General features: G+C 33.3%; 1 pseudogene; it reads right to left on the reverse strand.

The window, feature by feature from the left end:
* Positions 1 to 6,391: 6,391 nt before the first annotated feature.
* LOC141506400 (glycosylated lysosomal membrane protein pseudogene) lies at positions 6,392 to 7,538 on the reverse strand (annotated as a pseudogene).
* Positions 7,539 to 21,225: the final 13,687 nt, after the last annotated feature.

Consider the following 21,225-nt stretch of genomic DNA (forward strand, 5'->3'; position numbering starts at 1 on the left):
GTCCAATGAGTCATATATTGTCTTTTCTGGATCTATTTTCCAGGCCGTTCATTTTCTCTATAAGGTACTTCATATTTTCTTGAATTTTTTCAGTCTTTTTATGCTGTTTCATGGAATCTTGTAGTCTCATAGATTCATTTGTTTCTATTTGTCCAATTCTGATTTTTAGGGTTTATTTTCTTCAATTAGCTTTTATGTTTCCCTTTCCAGTTAGTTATTTTTACTTTTAAGGGAGTTGATTTCTTTGGTCAACTTTATTTTAAGTAATGGGTGGATCAAGCAGCAAATAATAGAAATAATCAACAATTTATCAAAGAAAATGATAATAACAAGACATCATACCAAAACTTATAGGATGCGGACAAGGCAATTTCAAGTAGAAACTTTATATCTCTAAATGCCTATATGAATAAAATAGAGAAAGAAGAGATCAATAAATTGGGCATGCAACTAAAAAAGCTAGAAGAAGAACAAATTAAAGAATCTCAATTAAATACCAAATTAGAAATTCCAAAAATCAAGATAGAGATTAAAAATATTGAAAGCAAGAAAACCATTGATCTCATAAATAAAACTAAGAGTTGATTTTATGAAAAAGCTAATGAAATAGACAAACCTTTGGTAAATCTGATTTTAATAAAGAAAGAAGATAACTAATTACCAATAACAAAAATGAAAAGAGTAAAGTAACCACTAAGGAAGAGGAAATTAAAGAAATAATTTGGAACTACTTTGATTAACTATGCCAATAAATTGGATAACTTGAGCGAAATGGATGAATGTTTACAGATTAACAGAAGAGGAAATAAATTGCTTAAATAACACCATTTCAGAAAAAGAAATTGAAGAAACCATCAATAAACTCCCTAAGAAAAAGTCTTCAGGTCCAGATGGATTTACAAATCATCAGCACTTCTATAACTGAATAAATTTCTATTAATGAACAACAAAACTGAAGAGCAAGAAATAGAAAGAGAAATTCCATTTAAAATAACTATAGACAACATTAAATACTTGGGAATCTACCTCCCAAGATGAACCCAGAAACTCTATGAACACAATTATAAATCACTCTTCACCCAAATAAGTAATATCTAAATAATTGCAAAAATATCTAATGCTCATGGTTAGGTCAAGTTAATATAATAAAAATTCCAATTCTAACCAAATTACATTATTTATTCATTGTCATACCAATCAAACTAGCAAATAACTGCTTTACTGGACTAAAAAAGTAGTAACAAAATTCATCTGAAGTAACAAAAGGACAAGAATAGCAAGGGAACTGATTTAGAAAAATGTAAAGGAAAGTGGCATAGCTCTACCAGATCTAAAAATATACTATAAAGTGGCAGTCATCAAAACAGCCTGGTACTGCTTAAGAAATAGAATAATGGACCAATGGATTAGGATAGGTTCAAAAGAAGTCTCAGTAAATAAGTACAGCAATCCACTAATTTGACAAACTCAAAGACATCAGCTTCTGGGATTAAAAACTCAATATTTGACAAAAAATTGTTGGGAAAACTGGAAAATAGTATGACAAAAACTAGATATCGATCTATATCTCACATCCTAAATCAAAATAAGATCAAAAGGTGTGCAGGATTTAGACATAAAGACGATACCATAGATAAATTAATAGACCAAGACATACTCTATCAGATCTATGGAAAGGGGATAAATTTATGATCAAACAAGAATTAGAGCACATTATAAACTGCAAAATGAATGATTTTACTATATTAAATTTAAAAGTTTTTACACTAATAAAGTCAATGCTACCAAAAGTAAAAGGAAAGCAGAAATCTGGGAAACAATCTTTACAATTGGGAATTCTGATAAAGTTCTCATATCTAAAATATATATGGAGAATTGCCTCAAATTTATGAGGTCACAGGACATTCTCCAATTGATAAACGGTCAAAGGATATGAAAAGTTTTCAAATGAAGAAATTAAAGCTCTATATAACCATATGAAACAATGCTCCAAATAATTATTGATATGGGAAATTCAAATTAAAACAACAATGAGGTATCATCTCACAGCTATTAAACTGACCAAAATGAGAAAACAGGGGAAATGATCAATGCTGGAGGGGTTGTGGAAGGATGGATCCAAGCTTTCTGGAGAATAATATGGAGCAAAGCCCAAAGAAAAATAAAACTGTCTATACCCATTGATCCATCCATTCCAATTCTAGGTCTATATCCAGAAGAAATTACCAAAAAAGAAAAATCCTACATGTCCCAAAATATTCATGGCAGCTCTTTTTATAGTAGCAAAGAATTGGAAATTGAGGGGGAGCACATCAATTGGGGAATGGCTAAACAAGTTATGGTACATGAATACTATTATGGAATTTTGCTGTTCATAAGAAATTGCAATTGGTTGGATTCTATACAAAGATATAAGTTGCCCAGGTAAAATGAAGAGGAAATTAAATACCTAAATAAACTTATCACAGTAAAAGAAATTCAACAAGTCATTATTAATTAAACTCCCTAAGAAAAAACTCCAGGGCCAGTTGGATTCACAAGAGAATTTTATCAAACATTTAAGAGACAATTGGTTCAAATTCTATATAAATTCTTTGGAAAAATAAGTGAAGATGGAACTCTGTATAACACTTTCTATGACACTAATATGTTGCTGATACCTAAACCCGGAAGAGTCAGAACAGAGAAAGAAAATTATAAACCTATCTCCCTGATGAATATAGATGCAAAAACCTTAAATAAAATCTTAGCAAAACAATTCCAGCAAGTTATCACTGGGATAATACATTATGACCAAGTAGAACTTATCCCAGAAATGCAGGGTTGGTTCAATATTAGGGAAACTGTTAGTATAAATAATTGTATCATTAACAATCTTATAAGAAATCATATGATTATAACAACAGATGCTGAAAAAGCCTTTGAGAAAATACAGCACCCATTCCTACTAAAAACACTAGAGAGTATAGGAATAAATGGTTTCTTCCTTAGAATAATAAGCAGTATCTATCTGAAACCATCAACAAGCATTATATGCAATGGGGATAAGCTAGAGGCATTCCCAAAAAAGATCAGGGGTGAAACAAGGATGCTCATTATCACCACTACTTTAGAATATTGCATTAGAAATGTTAGCTTCGGCAATGAGAAGAAAAAGAAATTGAAGAAATTAGAATTAGGAAGGAAGGTACAAAACCCTCACTCTTTGCAGATAGAGATCCAGAGAATACCAAAAAATAATCTAAAAAACAACTAGAAACAATTAGCAACTTTAGCAAAGTCACCGGATAAAAAATAATCTCTCATAAATCCTCAACATTCTATATATAACTAGCAAGATACAGTAGAAAGAGTTAGAAAGATAAATCACATTCAAAGTAACGTCATACAATATAAAATACCTGGGAGTCTACCTGCCAAGGCAGACTCAGAAACTTTACAAAAACAATTGCAAAACACTTCCCACACAAATAAAATCAACTTTAAATAACTGGGCAAATATCAACTGCTCACGGATAGGTTGAGCTAATATAATAAAAATGACAATTCTACCTGAATTAACTACTTATTTTGTGCCCTACCAATCAAAATTCTAAAAAATTACTTTAATGAGCTAGAAAAAATTGTAAGTAAATTCATTTGAGAAATAAAGTCAAGAATTTCCAGGTATTTAATGGAAAAAAGTACCAGATCTAAAATTATATTATGAAACATCAGTCATCAAAACTGTCTGGTATTGGCTAAGAAATAGAGTGGTGCATCAGTGGAATAGACTAGGTGCAATAAGAGGAAATGATTATAGTAATCTGCTGTTTTATAAAGTCAGAGTCCAGCTATTGGGATAAAACCCCTCTCTTCAATAAAAACTGTTGAGAAAATTGTAAGTTAGCATATAAGGAATTTGGATTAGACCAACACTTCACACCCTATACCAAGATAAGATCAAAATGGATACAAGATTTAGACATAAAAAACAATATTATAAGCAAACTAGAAGATCAAGGAGTAGTTTACCTGTCAGATCTATGGAAAGGGAAGCAGTTTATGATCAAGGAAGAGATGGAGAACATCATTAAAAACAAACTAGATAATTTTGATTACATTAAATTAAAAAGCTTTTTCTCAGACAAAACCACTGTAGCCAAGATCAAAAGAAAGGTAGTAAACTGGGAAACAATTTTTACAACTAGTATTTCATACAAAGGACTCATTTCTAAAATTTACAGAGAATTTAGTCAAATTTTCAAAACACAAGCCATTACTGAATTGACAAATGGTTAAAGGATATGCAAAGGCAATTTACAGCTGAGGAAATCAAAGCAATCAATAGACATATGAAAAATTGCTCAAAATCATTGCTTATTAGAGAAATGCAAATTCAAGCCTCTCTAAGGTACCACCTCACACCTCTCAGACTGGCCATTATGACCAGAAAGGACAATTTTCAATGTTGGAAGGGATGTGGGTCTGGGACAGTAATACATTGTTAGTGGAGCTGTGAACTCATCCAACCTTTCTGGAGAGCAATTTGGAATTATGCCCAAAGAGTAACAAAAATGTGCATACCGTTTGATCCAGCAATACCACTACTGGGTCTATACCATGAAGAGATTACAAAAAAGGGTAAAAATATCATTTGTACAAAAATATTCATAGTAGCTCTATTTGTGGTGGCAAAGAATTGGAAATTGAGTGAATGTCTGTCAATTGGGGAATAGATTAACAAATTGTGGCATATGTACATTATGGAACACTATTGTTCTATTAGAAACCAGGAGGGATGGGAATTCAAGGAAGCCTGTAAGTGTCTGCCTGAACTGATGCTGAGCGAGATGAGCAGAACCAGAAGAATATTTTACACCATAACAGCAACATGGGGATCATGATTGATGTTAATGAACTGTCTCATCCCAGCAGTACAACCATCAGGGAAAATTTGGGGGTATTTGCAATGGAGAATATATCTGTATATAGAGAATTGTGGAGTTTGAACAAAGACTATTACTTTTAATTTTTTTTAAAAAAGTTATCTTATTATGTAATTTTGCTATCTCTTTTATTTCATTTTTTTTCCTTAAAGATATGATATCTATCTCAACACATTCAGCTTAGATCAACATATAGCATGGAAACAATGTATACATTAACAGACTGCCTTCTGTGGGGGCTGAGGGGAGGGAAGCAAGATTAGGGGGAAAATTGTAAAATTAAAAAAATTAATAATATTTAAAAAAGAAAAAGACATTTTTAAAAAATTTGTTGGAATCTAGAGAAGCATATATGTAGTTAAGGGATCTGACACTGAGGGAAGGGAACAGAACCAAGAGAACAATGTACACAACAACAACAATATTGTGAGATGAACAACCTTAATGGAAGTAGCTCTTCTCAGCAGTCCAGAGAGTGAGCATAACTATATTTGACTAGCTATAGACTATATTATCCCCATCCAGTTGAAGGAAAAACAAAACAAAACAGAATACACACATACACACACACACACACACACACATACATCCTTCCATATCTGATGAAAACTTTATAAAAATAATGTATTGATCTCTTTCCCTTAATACTAATTCCTTATACTGAAAATTACTAATTTGTAAACATGTTTATCACAAATATGTATGTATAGTGCTAACCTGAGGTGAGGGTGGGTGGGAAGTGAGGGTGGAAAGAAATTTTGTAATTTAAAAATATATGGAGTTTAAAATGCATGGATAAATAAATGAAAATTTAAAAAATAGAAAATCAAACACTGTTGCAGATAATTGTAAAGTTTTATATTAGTAGGATAGCACTGTGGTACATGTACATTTTAGCTGAAAGATACTTTTGTGGCCTGGCACAAAGATAGAACTAGCACATAATAACATAGTTTCCAAGGGAAAATACATTTTATTATTTTTAATTTTAGAAAAATTTTATTTAATTTGAGTTTTACAATTTTTCCCCCAAATCTCGCTTCCCTCCCCCCACAGAAGACAGTTTGCTAGTCTTTACATCATTCCCAAAATATGGACTGATCTAAATTGAATGTGATAACAGAGAAATCATATCCTTAAGTAAGGAAACATATAGTATGAGATGTAGCAGAATTAAATAAGATAATGTTTTTTTATATTAAAAGTAATAGTCCTTGATCTTTGTTCAAACTCCACAATTCTTTCTTAGGATACAAATATCATTCTTCAATACAGACACCCCAAAATTATGCCTGCTTGCTGCCTTGTAGGTATGAACAAATCCATTAAGGTTGATCATCACTCCCATGTTGCTGTTAGGGTGTATAATGTTATTCTGGTTCTGCTCAAACAACTGATTTACAAATTAACTTATTTGAAAATAAGGGACTGCTTTTTAAAAATGATTTTCTGAAATGACAGCTTCAGGTATAGAAATTATAAAATAATAAAATTTTCAACATAAATGGGTCTTTAGAGTTGACATAGTCTAACAATTTCACTTGACATGTGAGGAAAAAGAGGTCCAGAATGGTGAAGAGGCTTACCCAAATTACAATGCAAGACAAGGCAAGTCCAAGAAGAGAATCTACAGCCAAGGGAACTGACCAACTGAGAGAGTGTTGGTCCTCATAGGCAGGACCAAGAGAATCTCTAAAGGTCAGGTTGAAGGTACAGAAGTTAATAGAAGGGCTGAAGAAGACTCTGACTGTAGGTGACCAGGAAAGTAGGGCAGCAAAGGTGGGAGCAGGGGGAAATACTTGGCAGGTTAGGGCTATTTTCCAAGTTGACTGCTTTTGTGTGAAGGCTACTGGTCATCATCATAAAAAGCCTTTTGGTGGGGAATGTCAAAGTAGCAGATCCAACTGCAAGATTGCAGAATTATATTCACTATTGACAAATTCCTGCTCCTTCAGCTGAGGGCACTCAAAACTGGAGTAGTCAAAAAAAAAAAAAAAAGAACTGGAGTAGTCACCTCCAGTCCAAAAAGGGAGTAATTCCCTCATGGGACAACCTCAGAAAGCCAAGAAGTACTTGCTGAATGAAAAGTTGAGGTAGCTGGGCTAGAAGACCAGAACCAAAGAAAATACAAACATTGAAAGCCAGACTGCCATTAGTAAAGATACCCAAAGGATCCTTTGTAGGTCGACCTTGGAAGATTGCACTCAGCATAGTAGGGTCTAGTGTGCTTTTGATATCATCCCAAAAGAATTTGGCCAGCAGGTGGAGGGGGGGGGGTAACCTGTAGGTACCTGTGCTTCACTTCTGAACTGTAGGTACTGCCAAGCTAAAACAACTGAGGAAGATGAGATCTGAAGAAAATCAAACACTCTCAGTAGGGAGCATAGCCAGTCTCCCTTCAGATTCTGGAGACAGTAATAGGCAGTGCTGGTTGACATTCAGGACACTGTGAAGGTGTCTGTGATCACAAAAAGTATGGCTAGAGATCCCAGGTAACTCCAGATCTAATCAATTTTAGAGTTGCTCCTACAGCCCAGATGTGCAACAAGTTTGTGAAGGGTCTGTCTGTCCTGGGATAACCTCCAGGGACACCTGGTGGGTCTGGTCCATGGAGGAAGCTAGCAGAGGTTCAGAGCAGCAGCATTCATAAGAGGAGGAACAGAGATTGGCACAGATAGAGGACCACCACCTCTATCCTCTGGGGTTCAGTGATGCTCCCAGACTGAACTTGTGTCACGAGACCATGGCATAGTAGTTTTAAAAATATTTCTATATTTGTCATGTTGTGAAAGAAGAATTAGAATTAAAGGGAAAAAACCATGAGAAAGAAAAAACATAAGTTTTAAAAAGAAAACATAGTATGGCTTTGCTTTGCATACAGAATTCATAGTTTCTTCTTTCGATGGCATTTTTCTTATCCTGTCTCTCAGGACTGTCCTTGATCACTGAACTGCTGAGAGGAGTAGCATTTTATCATAGTTGATCATCTCACAATGTTGCTATGAATGTGTCCAGTGTTCTCCTGGTTCTGCTCACTTCACTCAGGATCAGTTCATGCAAGTCTTTCTAGGCTTTTCTGAAGTCTGCTGGTTGATTTTTTACATAATAATAGAATTCCATCACATTCACATACCCTAATTTGTTCAGCCTTTTATCTGACCTGGTAGAAGTACAATTGTCAAGAGTGATTGATTGATTGATTTATAAGTTTCATCACACCATAATCACTTCATACCTATAACATCTGTCCAAGTACCCTCCCTTCAACTGTCCTATTAGAAATACAATTCTATTCTAATGCCTCAACCTTCTTATCCTAGCATAATCTTTTTTCTTGTCCCATGTCTTGTTTTATAGCTGTCTTGTATCCACTCTCAACCAAAGTATATGCCTTTCAACTGTCCTGTTAGGAGTGCAATTCCTCAAAAGCTATAAGCATCTTCACATCATAATCAATTTTAAATCATGTCCTCTTTTCTTTGTTCTTTTTTATAATTTTTAAACTTTCTTTTCAACAACAATCCCTCCAACTGTTCCAACTTAAACACAACCCTCAAGAGATAAGAGTTTGATTATATTACAGTCAACTTATAATCACACTCCTTTTCAAGGACCCTCTATTCCACTGAGCCAATAGGAATACAACTTCAAGAGATGAAAATTTGATCACGTCACAGTTAACTTATACCATGCCCTCTGTCTGAATATGCTCCTTTCAAATGTCCTAAGAGGGTTACAATTCTCAAGAGTTAAAGTATTTTCCTTCCATGTAGGGATGTAGACAATTTAGTCTTATTAACTAAGATCCCCACCCCACCCCCAGACACACACCTTTTTTATGTATCTCTTGAGTTTTGTATTTGAAGATCAAATTTTCTATTCGGTTCTGTTCTTTTTTCAGGGAGGTTTTGAAAGTCTTCTATATCATTTAAAGTCTATCTGTTCCCCTGAAAGAATATGCTGAATTTTTCAGGGTAGTTGATTCTTGATTGTAATACAAGCTCCTTTGCCCTCCTGAATATTCTTCAATTCTTTAAGGTTGAACATGCTCAGTCCTGTGTAATCCTGACTGTGGTTTCCTGGTATTTAGTTTGCTTCTTTTTGGTTGCTTGTAGTATATTTTCTCCTTAAGTTGAAAATTCTGAAATTTGTTTACAATATTCCTTTGGGTTTTTGTCTGGAGATCTCTTTCTGTGGGTGATCTACAGATTCTTTCAAGGACTCTTTTATCTTCTTGTTCAAGGACATTAGGTCAAGTTTTCACAAAAATTTCCTGAATTATGTTGTCCAGTCTCTTTTTCTGATCATGCCTCTCTGGTAGGGCAATAATTCATAAATTATCTCTCTCTTGGATTTATTTTGGAAAAGTTCACCTTCCTAGCTTCATGCTACCATCTTCTGTCCCAGAAGTAACTAAGATTCTTTTAATATGTTATGGGTTTCCCACATACTTCTGACTTCAAGATAATTTTCAAACATGACTTTTTGAAAGAGTGTCCAACCCCAAGAGGAGTGTCTAACTCTGAGAATGATCTGTGTAATAATATAAGATCAAATTTTGGTTTGCAAGATATTTTCTTCACAGTACCCTTGTATATAGTCCTGTAACTATTAATATTACATTTTATTGAATGATAAAGCAGAGACTTAGAAACTTGAATTGACTCATCCAAGGTTACACAGAAAATAGTTATATTTTTGGCTATTTGATTAATTTTTCATTTTCATTTTTTATTTTTATTTTTAAAATTTTGAACTAAAAATTATGGATACCTATATACATAATATAACAGAAGAAGAAGATTGTTCATAAAAGTTCAGAAATCTATCATTTTTCTTTTCTCTTAAATACAGGTTATCCCAAAAGTCTTAGTATAGTTTTAAAATTTTAGCTTGGTGTTCTTGTTGAGCTATTTTCAGTCATGTCTATCTTTTCACGACTATATTTGAAATTTTGTCGGCAAAGATGCTAGAATAGTTTGCTATTTGTTTCTCCAACTCATATTACAGACAAAGAAACTGAAGTAAACAAAGTTATGTGACTTGACCAGGTCACTCAAATTGTAAGTGTCTGAGACCAGATTTGAATTCAGGAAACTGATTCTTCCTGACTCCAGATGCAATGGTCTATCCACTGTGCTACCTATCTACCCAAAGTTTAAGCTATAAACTTAAAACTGCACTAAAACAATTGGACTACTATACATGCATATATATGTACAAATTGGCATTTACATAAGCACATAATTATGTATATATTAATATCCTTGAATAAGCTATAAATGTGCTGTAAATGTAAGCACACCAATACATTTGACATTCCCCATATATAATAAATTCAATATATAATTTTCAAAGCAGTTCTGTTTCTGATTCTTTCTATCTTTCCTTCTGCTTTCTTCTCAGCATGTGTTTAAAATATACTTTATTAATGCTCTCTTCTTTTCTTTTCCTGGAGAGGTTATTTTATCTCTATCATTACTCCTCTTCAACCTAAGCTGGGAAAAAAGCTCTTTTAATAAATATTCATAATTAAAGAAAATATTTTTTCTATTGACATCTGAATTATATGCCTCATTCTGATTCTTGGGGCTCATTGCCTTTCTATCAGAAGATAAGTAATATAGAGAAAATACCAGACCCTGAGTTTCTTTCTCAAGTTAAACTATCTAGCATTCCAATATTACTACAGAGATGCAACTATGATGGGCTGAGCACATAGTTAGAATGCCAGATCTATGCTTGCCATAAAATCTAACTTATGGAGAATTCACACAGGGCAAACACTCACATGGGGGTCTAAAGAAGCAATACCAGGACACTGAAGGTCTCATTGAAGAACTTTAGAATTGATTGTACAGCCTGGGAGACACTGGCACATGACCACCCTGCATGGCATGCCCTCATCAGGGAGAGTTCTGTGCGTTATGAGGAGGGTAGAAGGGAAGCAGCTCAAAGGAAATGTGACATATATGTTTAGAGTACTCACACCAGGTGTTCACATGGACCATTTGTGCCGAACCTCAGTCACAATAGGATGCACTATAATTTTTCTCAAACATAATGATGTTTGATAACAAAGGACAAGAACCAACTAGGTAGATGGTCATTGCATTGATCAGAATTTTAAAGTCTTTAATTTTCTTTATTTATGTTGTTAGTATTGTATAAATTGTAATTCTGGTTTGCTCACTTCATTCTATATCATTTCATATAAGTCATCTCAAATTTCCCTGACAAAAACTATTTTGATTTTTATGGTACAATAATATTTCATTAGTTTCATATGCCAAAATTTGTCTAACTATTCCTCCAAATTGAGAAACATTGTTAGTTTCCAGTTCTTTATTTTAATAACAAGAATTTTCATGTTTGTAGATTCTTTCCTTCTTTTGTTGATCTCTTTGAGGTAAAGGCCTAGTAGTGATAGAAGAGAGTACAAAGAACTTACATTGAATTTAATGATTTGGGAAATTCATTCCAGATTACACCAAATGATTGTCAGAAAACAGGTCTTCAACTCCAAATCCTGTCCCTTTTCAATGACCACCATTGTTATTGTCACCATCATCAGCATCCTCACCTACCCCCTTCTTCTCTAATTCTTTCATGGAGCATTTTTCCAGAGCAATTTCATTTACATCTTTTCAGAGCAATTTCATACATCTTATTTTGTTCTTGTCATTGCCCTGTAGGAATAGGAAATGCATTATCAAATCAATCAGCAAATACTTACTAAGAACCTACTGTGTGCTAAATACTGGATTAGAATCCAGGATTACAAATACAAGGAATTAATCAGTTTCATTTCCCCAACTTTCAGGCAAAGAGATGGAAGGAGTGAAGCAGCAGGGCCACTCACACAGCTAGTTAGCAGCATGAGTATTAAGTCAGCTCTCCTTGCTCCTAGACCATGTTCTTTCAGTCAGATCAATATTTCTAAAGTTAATTTGGCCTTGAGAGAATTTAATATTAGAAATATACTGATAGAATACATTTTCTACAGTTGGGGCTACGGAATGATTACTAGATTTAGAGTCAGAAAATCAAGATCCTTTTTTTCTTCTAATACATGTGTGATCATATAATTCATTTAATAACTCTCTTCCTCAGTTTCCTTTCCTTAAAAATAAAAATAAAATAAGTTGTATCCCCAACTTTGGAGGACTATTATAAAATTCAAATGTGATGATATATATTATGTCACATAAATAAATTGTCACACATATTATGTCAGTTTTTAGCATGTGATATTCCTACTATATAAGGAAGTTGGGGAGGTTTGGGGTCAATAAGTTGAAAAATCAACACTACAAAAATATTTTTTGTTCATGCATGATTTTTATTTAGTATTTTAGAGGGAAAATATTGTTAGCTCTAAAATTTTCACCAAGAAACTCTAATCATAAAGAATAAAAACACTAAGGTTCCTTAGGAACTATGTATAGCATAATTTAGAAAATGCTGGACTAGCATATGTTGCTAATATCATGATAATATTCATTAGATATAAACTTTACCAGTTATAGCATGTTCAGCTCATTCCATCTCCCTCTTCATTTCCAAACTTATTTGAATAACTGGTCTTAACCTAATGTCTCTGCTTCCTATTCTCCCACTCCATTCTCATATCTTTATAGTCTCTCTTTCTCTCCACCACTCTCTTCATTTACTCTATTCAAAGATTACTATTGATTTCTTCATTAGAAATCATATAAATCCTCATCCTCTTTCACTTATCTCTAGCTTTTGATGCTGCTGACCATCTCTTCATCCATGATACTCTCTCTAACAACAAAACAGTCTTCTAGGTGTTCTTATACCCCTGAAATATTTTATATTTCCTTTTCTCAAGACAGTCTTTGGCCCTCTTTTCTCCTTTCTAATCTCCTTGGTGATTTATTTCATCTATGACATTTTTATAGATGCGTCCTAAATCTCTCTACCCACACCAGTTTGGTCTATATTTCCAGTTGCTCATTGGACATCTCTATTCAAATGCCCTATCAGTCTTTAGTCTCAGCAAAGTCATAGATGGATTCCTAACTTTGATTTTTCCATATCTATCAATGACAACACAATTTGCTTGGGTACTTGTATATTATATTGATTCTTTGCTCTTTTTGACCTCATATACATATGGAAAGTAAATACAATATGGTGGAAAGAGCAGCAGACTTCAAGTCAGAAGACTTAGAATTTGAGACCAAGCTTTGTCATTAGTCAAATGAGAATGGGCAACTTACTTCATTTCTATAAATTTTAGTTTTGGCAACTATAAAATGAGATCAATCCTACTTAGGTTAACTTCTTCACAGAGTCTGTTGCTGTACCTAAATTAGATAATGCATGTTAAAGCAGTTGCAAACCTTAAAACTCTCTATAAATATAGTTACAGTTTCAAACCTTATTCATTTTTTAATCACAGTAGCTTTTTTTAATATGTCCTAATTTTTCTACTTCCACTGTAACTCCTCTAAATTACTGCAATGAGCTTTAGTAGCCACCTTCAATTTTTTTCCTCTTCTAATTCATTTTCACAGGACTGAGTTTATTTTATGCACAGATCCTTAAAACTTACTGGTTTTCTACTGTATGTTACAGGATCACAGAGTCAGAGGTGAGAGGGACCTTAGATACCATTCAGTACAATCTCCTTATTTTCTATAACTACATATTTTATAATTTGTCTAAAATAACTGGCGTATGGTCTACAAGGTTTGCTGCACAATAATTTCATCTGGTCATCTGGAAAGATTTCTTGATTGGGAAAAAAGAGGAAGCAGAAGCAACTGTTTCTCTTAATTAGTTTTATTTTTTTATCCAGGAACAGTTCTGAAGGAGTTTGGCTTTACTGAGAGAAACAGCTAGCAGCAGCAGGAAAGCCAAGGAAAGACAGCAGGTGGCAAAAGAAAGAGAAAGGTATTCCTAGACAGCTATCTCTTTTCTATTAAGCAATCACCAGCAGGTGTATTTATGCCTACAGATACACAATAAATTTCACTGACTCACAAAATCTTAGTATTCTTGTCTGGGAGAGACTATGGTAAAAATGAACTAGTCTCTTGGTAACTTGGGTTTCTCATTTGTAATCTGAGGATAATAATATTTACATTACGTGCTTTACAGTTGTGATGAACAAATAGTTAAGTTATCAGAGTAGCTTGATTGTGTGGTGGATAGAATACTGAGTCTGGAATCAGGAAAGCTTAGTTCAAATCAACTAGAGCTATTTACAATTTGCCACTTAACACCATTTGCCTATAAAATGAGCTGGAGAGGGAAAGGCAAACTTCAAATGGGGTCATGAAGAATCAGACATGACTGAAGAGCAACAATAAATGAGTTGATATTATTGTTGATTATAGTAAGTCATTATAGTATAGAGTATATTCTAATAATATGAATAACACATTAATTTTGTTATTATAATATATAATTCCTGAGAGATTAAGTGACTTACCCAAGGTTACACAGGCAATATATATATTATAGGTGTTAGTTGAAACCATATCTTGTTGACTTAGAGGCCACTTCCTCATCCATTAGCCCATAAACTTCTCAAATATGGCATAGTATGGTATATTGTATAGTACAGTAGGATATAGTATGATGGGATACACTGTGCTGCACTCTACTAAACTAAGCTTTACTAGTCTATAATATCCTATGCCATTCCATACCATAGCAAACTACACCTTGCAAGACTATATACTATACAATCCTATTCCATATGATACCATACAAAGCATGCCATAAAACTATTCTATATCATAGCATGTCATAACATACAATTTTATATCATGTCACACCATGCCTTGCAGCACCATACCATGCCATAACATACAATCTCATGTCATGTCACACCATACCATGTTATAGCATACCACATCATAACAATATAATTCTATGACATTACATACCACACCATAGTAGAACATAACATAGCATACTATACTATACCATACCATACCATACTATACCATGCCATGCCATGACTTGCCATACCATATCATATCATAGAAGTGGTACTTGAAACTATGTTCTGCTGATTTAGAGGTCAATTCTCTATCTACTAAACTACACTATCAAATATGCTATAGGATATAACTATAAAGTGTATAACATATAGTATATAGCATGTACTATAGGAAATATTAATATAAAGCTATCATTATAATATCTAAGCATACTTATTTCTTTATAAAAAATGGTTATTTTATCCACCTGAGCAAGAAAAGAATGCTAGCAGAGGACAACTCATTCTAAGCCTATCACTATCTGAACCCAATGAAAAAAGAAGTGATGAATTAGGTGACTAACAATGACAAGAACAATTATTCAAACATCACATTGGTCTATAAGCATTTAACATAAAAAATGTTCTGATGTTGCTGTCTAAAATATACATAATAGTCAAATTATGGTGAGTGAAAAGTTGTCAATATACAGAAACCTCTTGGAAGAAATTAAAAAACCACCAGAATCCTACAATATGCTGTTTACAACAAACTCATGTGAAGCAGAGAGATACATATAGAGTAAAGTTAAAAGGTTGGAGCAAAATATATTTTGCTTCAGCTGAAGTAAAAAAAAAAACAGGGATAGCAATCCTTATGTCAGACAAAGCAGCAGCAAAAATAGATAGTGTTAAAAGAGATAAGGAAGGAAACTTTATCCTCCTAAAAGGTACCATAGACAATTAAGTCATTTCAATATTGAATATATATGCACCCAGTGGAACAGCACCCAAATTCTTAGAGGAGAAGCTGAAAGAACTATAGGAAGACATAGATAGACAGCAAAACTCTACTAGTGGGAGACCTCAACCTCCCACTATCAGATCTAGATAAATCGAATCATAAAATAAACAAGAAAGAAGTTAAAGAGGTAAATAGATTGTTAGAAAAATTAGATATGGTGGACTTATGGAGGAAACTGAATGGGCATAGAAAGGAATGTACCTTTTTCTCTGCAGTACATGGAACTTACACAAAAATTGACCATGTACTAGGAAATAAAAACCTAATGATCAACTGCAGAAAGGCAGAAATAGTGAATACATCTTTCTCAGATCACAATGCAAAAAAAGTCATATGCAATCCTGGGCCAAGGAGATATAGACCCAGAACAAATGGAAACTGAATAACCTCATTTTAAAAAATGAGTGAACCAAAAAACAAATTATAGAAAGAATTAACCATTTTATCCTAGATAATGATAATAATGAAACAACATACCAAATCCTATGAGATTCATTCAAAGTGACTCTCAGGGGATATATTATAGCTCTAAATGCTTACATGAATAAATTGGAGAAAGAAGAAATCAATGGACTAAACATGCAACTAAAACAATTAGAGAAAGAACAAATCAGAAATCCCCAATTAAATACCAAATTAGAAATTCTAAAAATTAAAGGAGAAATTAATAAAATCAAAAGCAAAAAAACTATTGAATTAATAAATAAAACCAAAAGTTGGTATTATGAAAAAACTAAAAAAATTGATAAACCTCTGGTCAATTTGATTTAAAAAAAAGAAAAAAACCAAATTGCTAGTATCATAAAAGAAAAAGGTGAACTCATCACCAATGAGGAGGAAATTAAAGTAACAATTCAAAATTATTTTGCCCAACTCTATGACAATAAATTTGATAATCTAAGTGAAATGGATGAATATTTACAAAAATATAAGTTGCCCAGGTTAAATGAAGAAGAGATTAAATACCTAAACAACCCTATCTCAGAAAAAAGAAATTCAACAATCCATTATTGAACTCCCTAAAAAAAAATCTCCAGGGTCTGATGGATTCACAAGTGAATTCTACCAAACATTTAAGGAACAATTCTATATAAACTCTTTGGAAAAATAGGGAAAGGTGGAACTCTGGCTAACTCTTTCTATGAAACAAATATGGTACTGTTACCTAAACCAGGAAGAGTTAAAGCAGAGAAAGTAAATTATAGACCTATTTCCCTGATGACTATAGATGCAAAAATCCTAAATTAAATCTTAGCAAAATGATTACAATAAGTCATCACTAGGATAATATATTATGATCAAGTAGGATTTATTCCAAGAATGCAGGGTTGGTTCAATATTAGGAAAACTGTTAGTATACTCAATTATATCAACAACCACCCTATCAGAAATCATATGATCATATCAATAGATGCTGAAAAAGCTTTTGACAAAGTACAGCATCCATTCCTATTAAAAACACTAGAGAGTGTAGCAATAAATGGACTGTTCCTTAAAATAATCAGCAGTATCTATTTGAAACCATCAACAAGCATTATATTCAATGGAGAGAGGCTAAAGGCATTCCCAATAAGATCAGGGGTGAAACAAGGGTGCCCATTATCACCACTACTATTCAATATTGTATTAGAAATGTTAGCATCAGCAATTAGAGAAGAAAAAGAAATTGAAGGAATTAGAATTGGGAAGGAAGAGACAAAACTCTCACTCTTTGCAGATGACAAGATGGTCTACCTACAGAATCCCAAGAAATCATCCAAAAAACTATTGGAAACAATTAGCAATTTTAGCAAATTTGCAGGTTATAAAATAAACCCTCATAAATCCTCAACTTTTCTATATAAGTCTAGCAAGAAACAGTGGGAAGAGCTAGAAAGAGAAATCCCATTTAAAGTAACCTCAGACAATATAAAATATTTGGGAGTCAATTTGCCAAGACAGATTCAGAATCTTTTTGAAAACAATTATAAAACACTTCTCACACAAATTAAATCAGATTTAAATAACTGGGCAAATATCAACTGCTCATGGATAGGGAGAGCTAATATAATAAAAATGACAATTCTACAAAAACTAAACTTTTTAGTGCCCTACCAATCAAAATTCCAAAAAATTACTTTAACGAGTTAGAAAAAATTGTAAGTAAATTCATATGGAGAAATAAAAAGTCAAGAATTGCCAGGAACTTAATGAAAAAAAGTGCAAAAGAAGGTGGCTTAGCCCTACCTGATCTAAAATTATATTATAAAGCATCAGTCATCAAAACTGTTTGGTATTGGCTAAGTAATAGAGTGGTGGACCAGTGGAATAGACTAGGTGTAAAAGCAGGAGATGATTATAGTAATCTGCTGTTTGATAAACCCAAAGAATCCAGCCATTGGGATAAAAACTCCCTCTTTGATAAAAATTGCTGGGATAATTCGAAGTTAGTATGGAAGAAACTTAGATTAGACCAACACTTCACACCCTTTACCAAGATAAGATCCAAATGGTTACAGGACATAGACATAAAGAACAATACTATAAGCAAATTAGAAGATCAAGGACTAGTCTACTTGTCAGATCTATGGAAAGGGGAGCAGTTTATGACTAAGGAGGAGTTGTAGAACATCACCAAAAAACCAATTAGATGATTTTGATTACATTAAATTAAAAAAGCTTTTGCACAGATAAAACCAATGTAACCAAGATCAAAAGAAATGTAGTAAATTGGAAAACAATCTTCACAACTAATGATTCTGACAAAGGACTCATTTCTAAAATATACAGAGAACTGAGTCATATTTTTAAAACAAAAAGCCATTCCCCAACTGACAAATGGTCAAAAGATATGCAAAGGCAATTTACAGATGAGGAGATCAAAGCAATCCATAGCCATATGAAAAAATGCTCTAAATCATTAATTATTAGAGAAATGCAAATTAAAGCTTCTCTGAGGTACCACCTCACACCTCTCAGATTGGCCAATATGACCAGGAAGGATAATGATCATTGCTGGAAGGGTTGTGTGAAATCTGGGACACTATTACATTTTTGGTGGAGCTGTGAACTCATCCAACCCTTCTGGAGAGCTATTTGGAACTATGCCCAAAGGGCAACAAAAATGTGCATACCCTTTGACCCAGCAATACCACTACTGGGTCTATACCCTGAAGAGATGAGGAAAAAGGGTAAAAACATTACTTGTACAAAAATATTTATAGCAGCCCTGTTTGTGGTGGCAAAGAATTGGAAATCAAGTAAATGTGTTTCAATTGGGGAAATGGCTTAGTAAACTGGTATATGTATGTCATGGAACACTATTGTTCTATTAGAAACCAGGAGGGATGGGATTTCAGGGAAGCCTGGAGGGATTTGCATGAACTGATGCTGAGTGAGATGAGCAGAACCAGAGAAACACTGTAAACCCTAACAGCAACATGGGAGTGATGTTCAACCTTGAAGGACTCACTCATTCCATCAGTGCAACAATTGGGAACAATTTTGGGCTGTCTGCAAAGGAGAGTGCCATCTGTATCCAGATAAGGAGCTATGGAGTTTGAACAAAGTGCAAGGACTATTCCCTTTAATTTAGAAAAAAACAGATATCTTATTGTCTGATCTTGTTACCTCTTAGACTTCTCTTCTTTAAGGATATGATTTCTCTCTCATCACACCCAATTGGGATCAAGGTACGACATGGAAACAAAGTAAAGACTGACAGAGTGCTTTCTGTGGCAGGGGGAGGGAAGCAAGATTGGGGGGGAAATTGTAAAACTCAAATAATATCTTTAATAAAAAGAAATTAAAAAAAGAAATTAAAAAACCATGCAAACTCAAAAAGAATAATATTATCCTCATCATCCTGTCTGCTTCTGAAGTTTTCTTCTGAATGTTTATAGTTGAGCCCATGGCAGCACTGCTTCCATTCAATGGAATCTTTTTAATATTTTTATTCAATTCCTAAAAATATTTATTTTGTCCATCTGCAAAATCCTCCATTGATCAGGAAGTATTAAAGAAGAGCTGGAAAGTGTAAGACCATTTCTTAATTTTGATAATGATAATAATGATGATGACAGTGGTGGTGATGATCCCTGAGTCCAAGGACCAGAACCTAAGCCTCCTAGGATTCCTCAACTATATATATATATATATGTATATACATATATATATATATATACATAGATATACATATATCTATGTATATATATATATTCATATATGTTGATGTATCAAAACATAAAAGATACATTCCCTATTTTGCTTGAGATTTGGGGTCTGTATAATTTCCTTTTTTTGAACACAGTCTCACATGTATGATCTTTCTGGGTTTCTTATCATGATGAACACTATTGAAGAATTATGACTACAGTGATAAATTGTGGGGGAGATTACTTGTCCTCATTCACAGAACAAGAAGCAGTCATAAACTTTCCTTTGATGCTAAAAATAATTCAATACTGGGGAGGCTAGGTGGCACAGTGGATAGAGCGCCAGCCCTGGATTCAGGAGTACCTGAGTTCAAATCCGATGCAGACATTTAATAATTACCTAGCTGTGTGGCCTTGGGCAAGCCACTTAACCCCATTTGCCTTGCAAAACCCCCCCAAAATAATTCAATAATGAAAACCCCAAAATGACATAAATAGGAGAACTATCTGTAGTCTGTAATGGATCCATTCATTCATTTAACAAACAATGCACTCCACTCAGTATAGAGATACAAAGATAAAATGAAAAATAACCCCTAACATTATAGAAATTAAATTCTACTGGGATAGAGGAAGAAGTGATATACAATATAATGTTTAAACAGATAAATGAGTACAAAATATTTTTTTTATTAAGTAGTTGGGTCAAAAACACTTCCCAATGAATTTCAAACCTGAGTTGAGTTTTGAATAAAGCTAAATCTGCTTAGAGGGAGAATTGAGGGTAGAATGTATTCTATTCATATGGAGAACTTTAACAAAAGCATGTAGGCAAAAGATAGAATGCTGAGTTACAGAAAATTTTAAAATTGGATTTTTTTAAAAAAAATCAATCACCCTAAACATTTTCATATGCCTTACTCACAATTCTCACTCTGCCCACAAAGTCCCATCCAGCACTTTTCCTAACAACTCCAGATCACCTTTCTTTAATAAATAATTTTTAATTACTCCCATTCAAATTTTATCTCAATTACTTAACTGTCCATAGTTAAAATCTAGTTTAACAGTATTATACAATGGTATGTAATATTAGAATTTAGTGTTAAAAAGAATTATCCTATTAAAAATCAATCCACTTTTGAAAAACATTATTCCTTAATATATACAGATATCTGATCTCATATTCTTTCTAGATGCTAACATAAATTAATGAATGAGATAAGTATGCAACAGATATGAGACTTTCTGATAAGTGGCTTATTGTAGAACTAATGTGAAGGCCAAGAAAGAAATTAATTGGGTTGAATGTAATCCTTTCCATGCTCCCCTTCTTTTCCCAATACTTTTCTTCAACTTGATTATTCATCATAGCCATTTTCACCCCTTCCATCCACAATG

This window comes from Macrotis lagotis, chromosome 1 (genome assembly GCF_037893015.1).
Source record: "Macrotis lagotis isolate mMagLag1 chromosome 1, bilby.v1.9.chrom.fasta, whole genome shotgun sequence".
Classification (NCBI taxonomy): domain Eukaryota; kingdom Metazoa; phylum Chordata; class Mammalia; order Peramelemorphia; family Peramelidae; genus Macrotis; species Macrotis lagotis.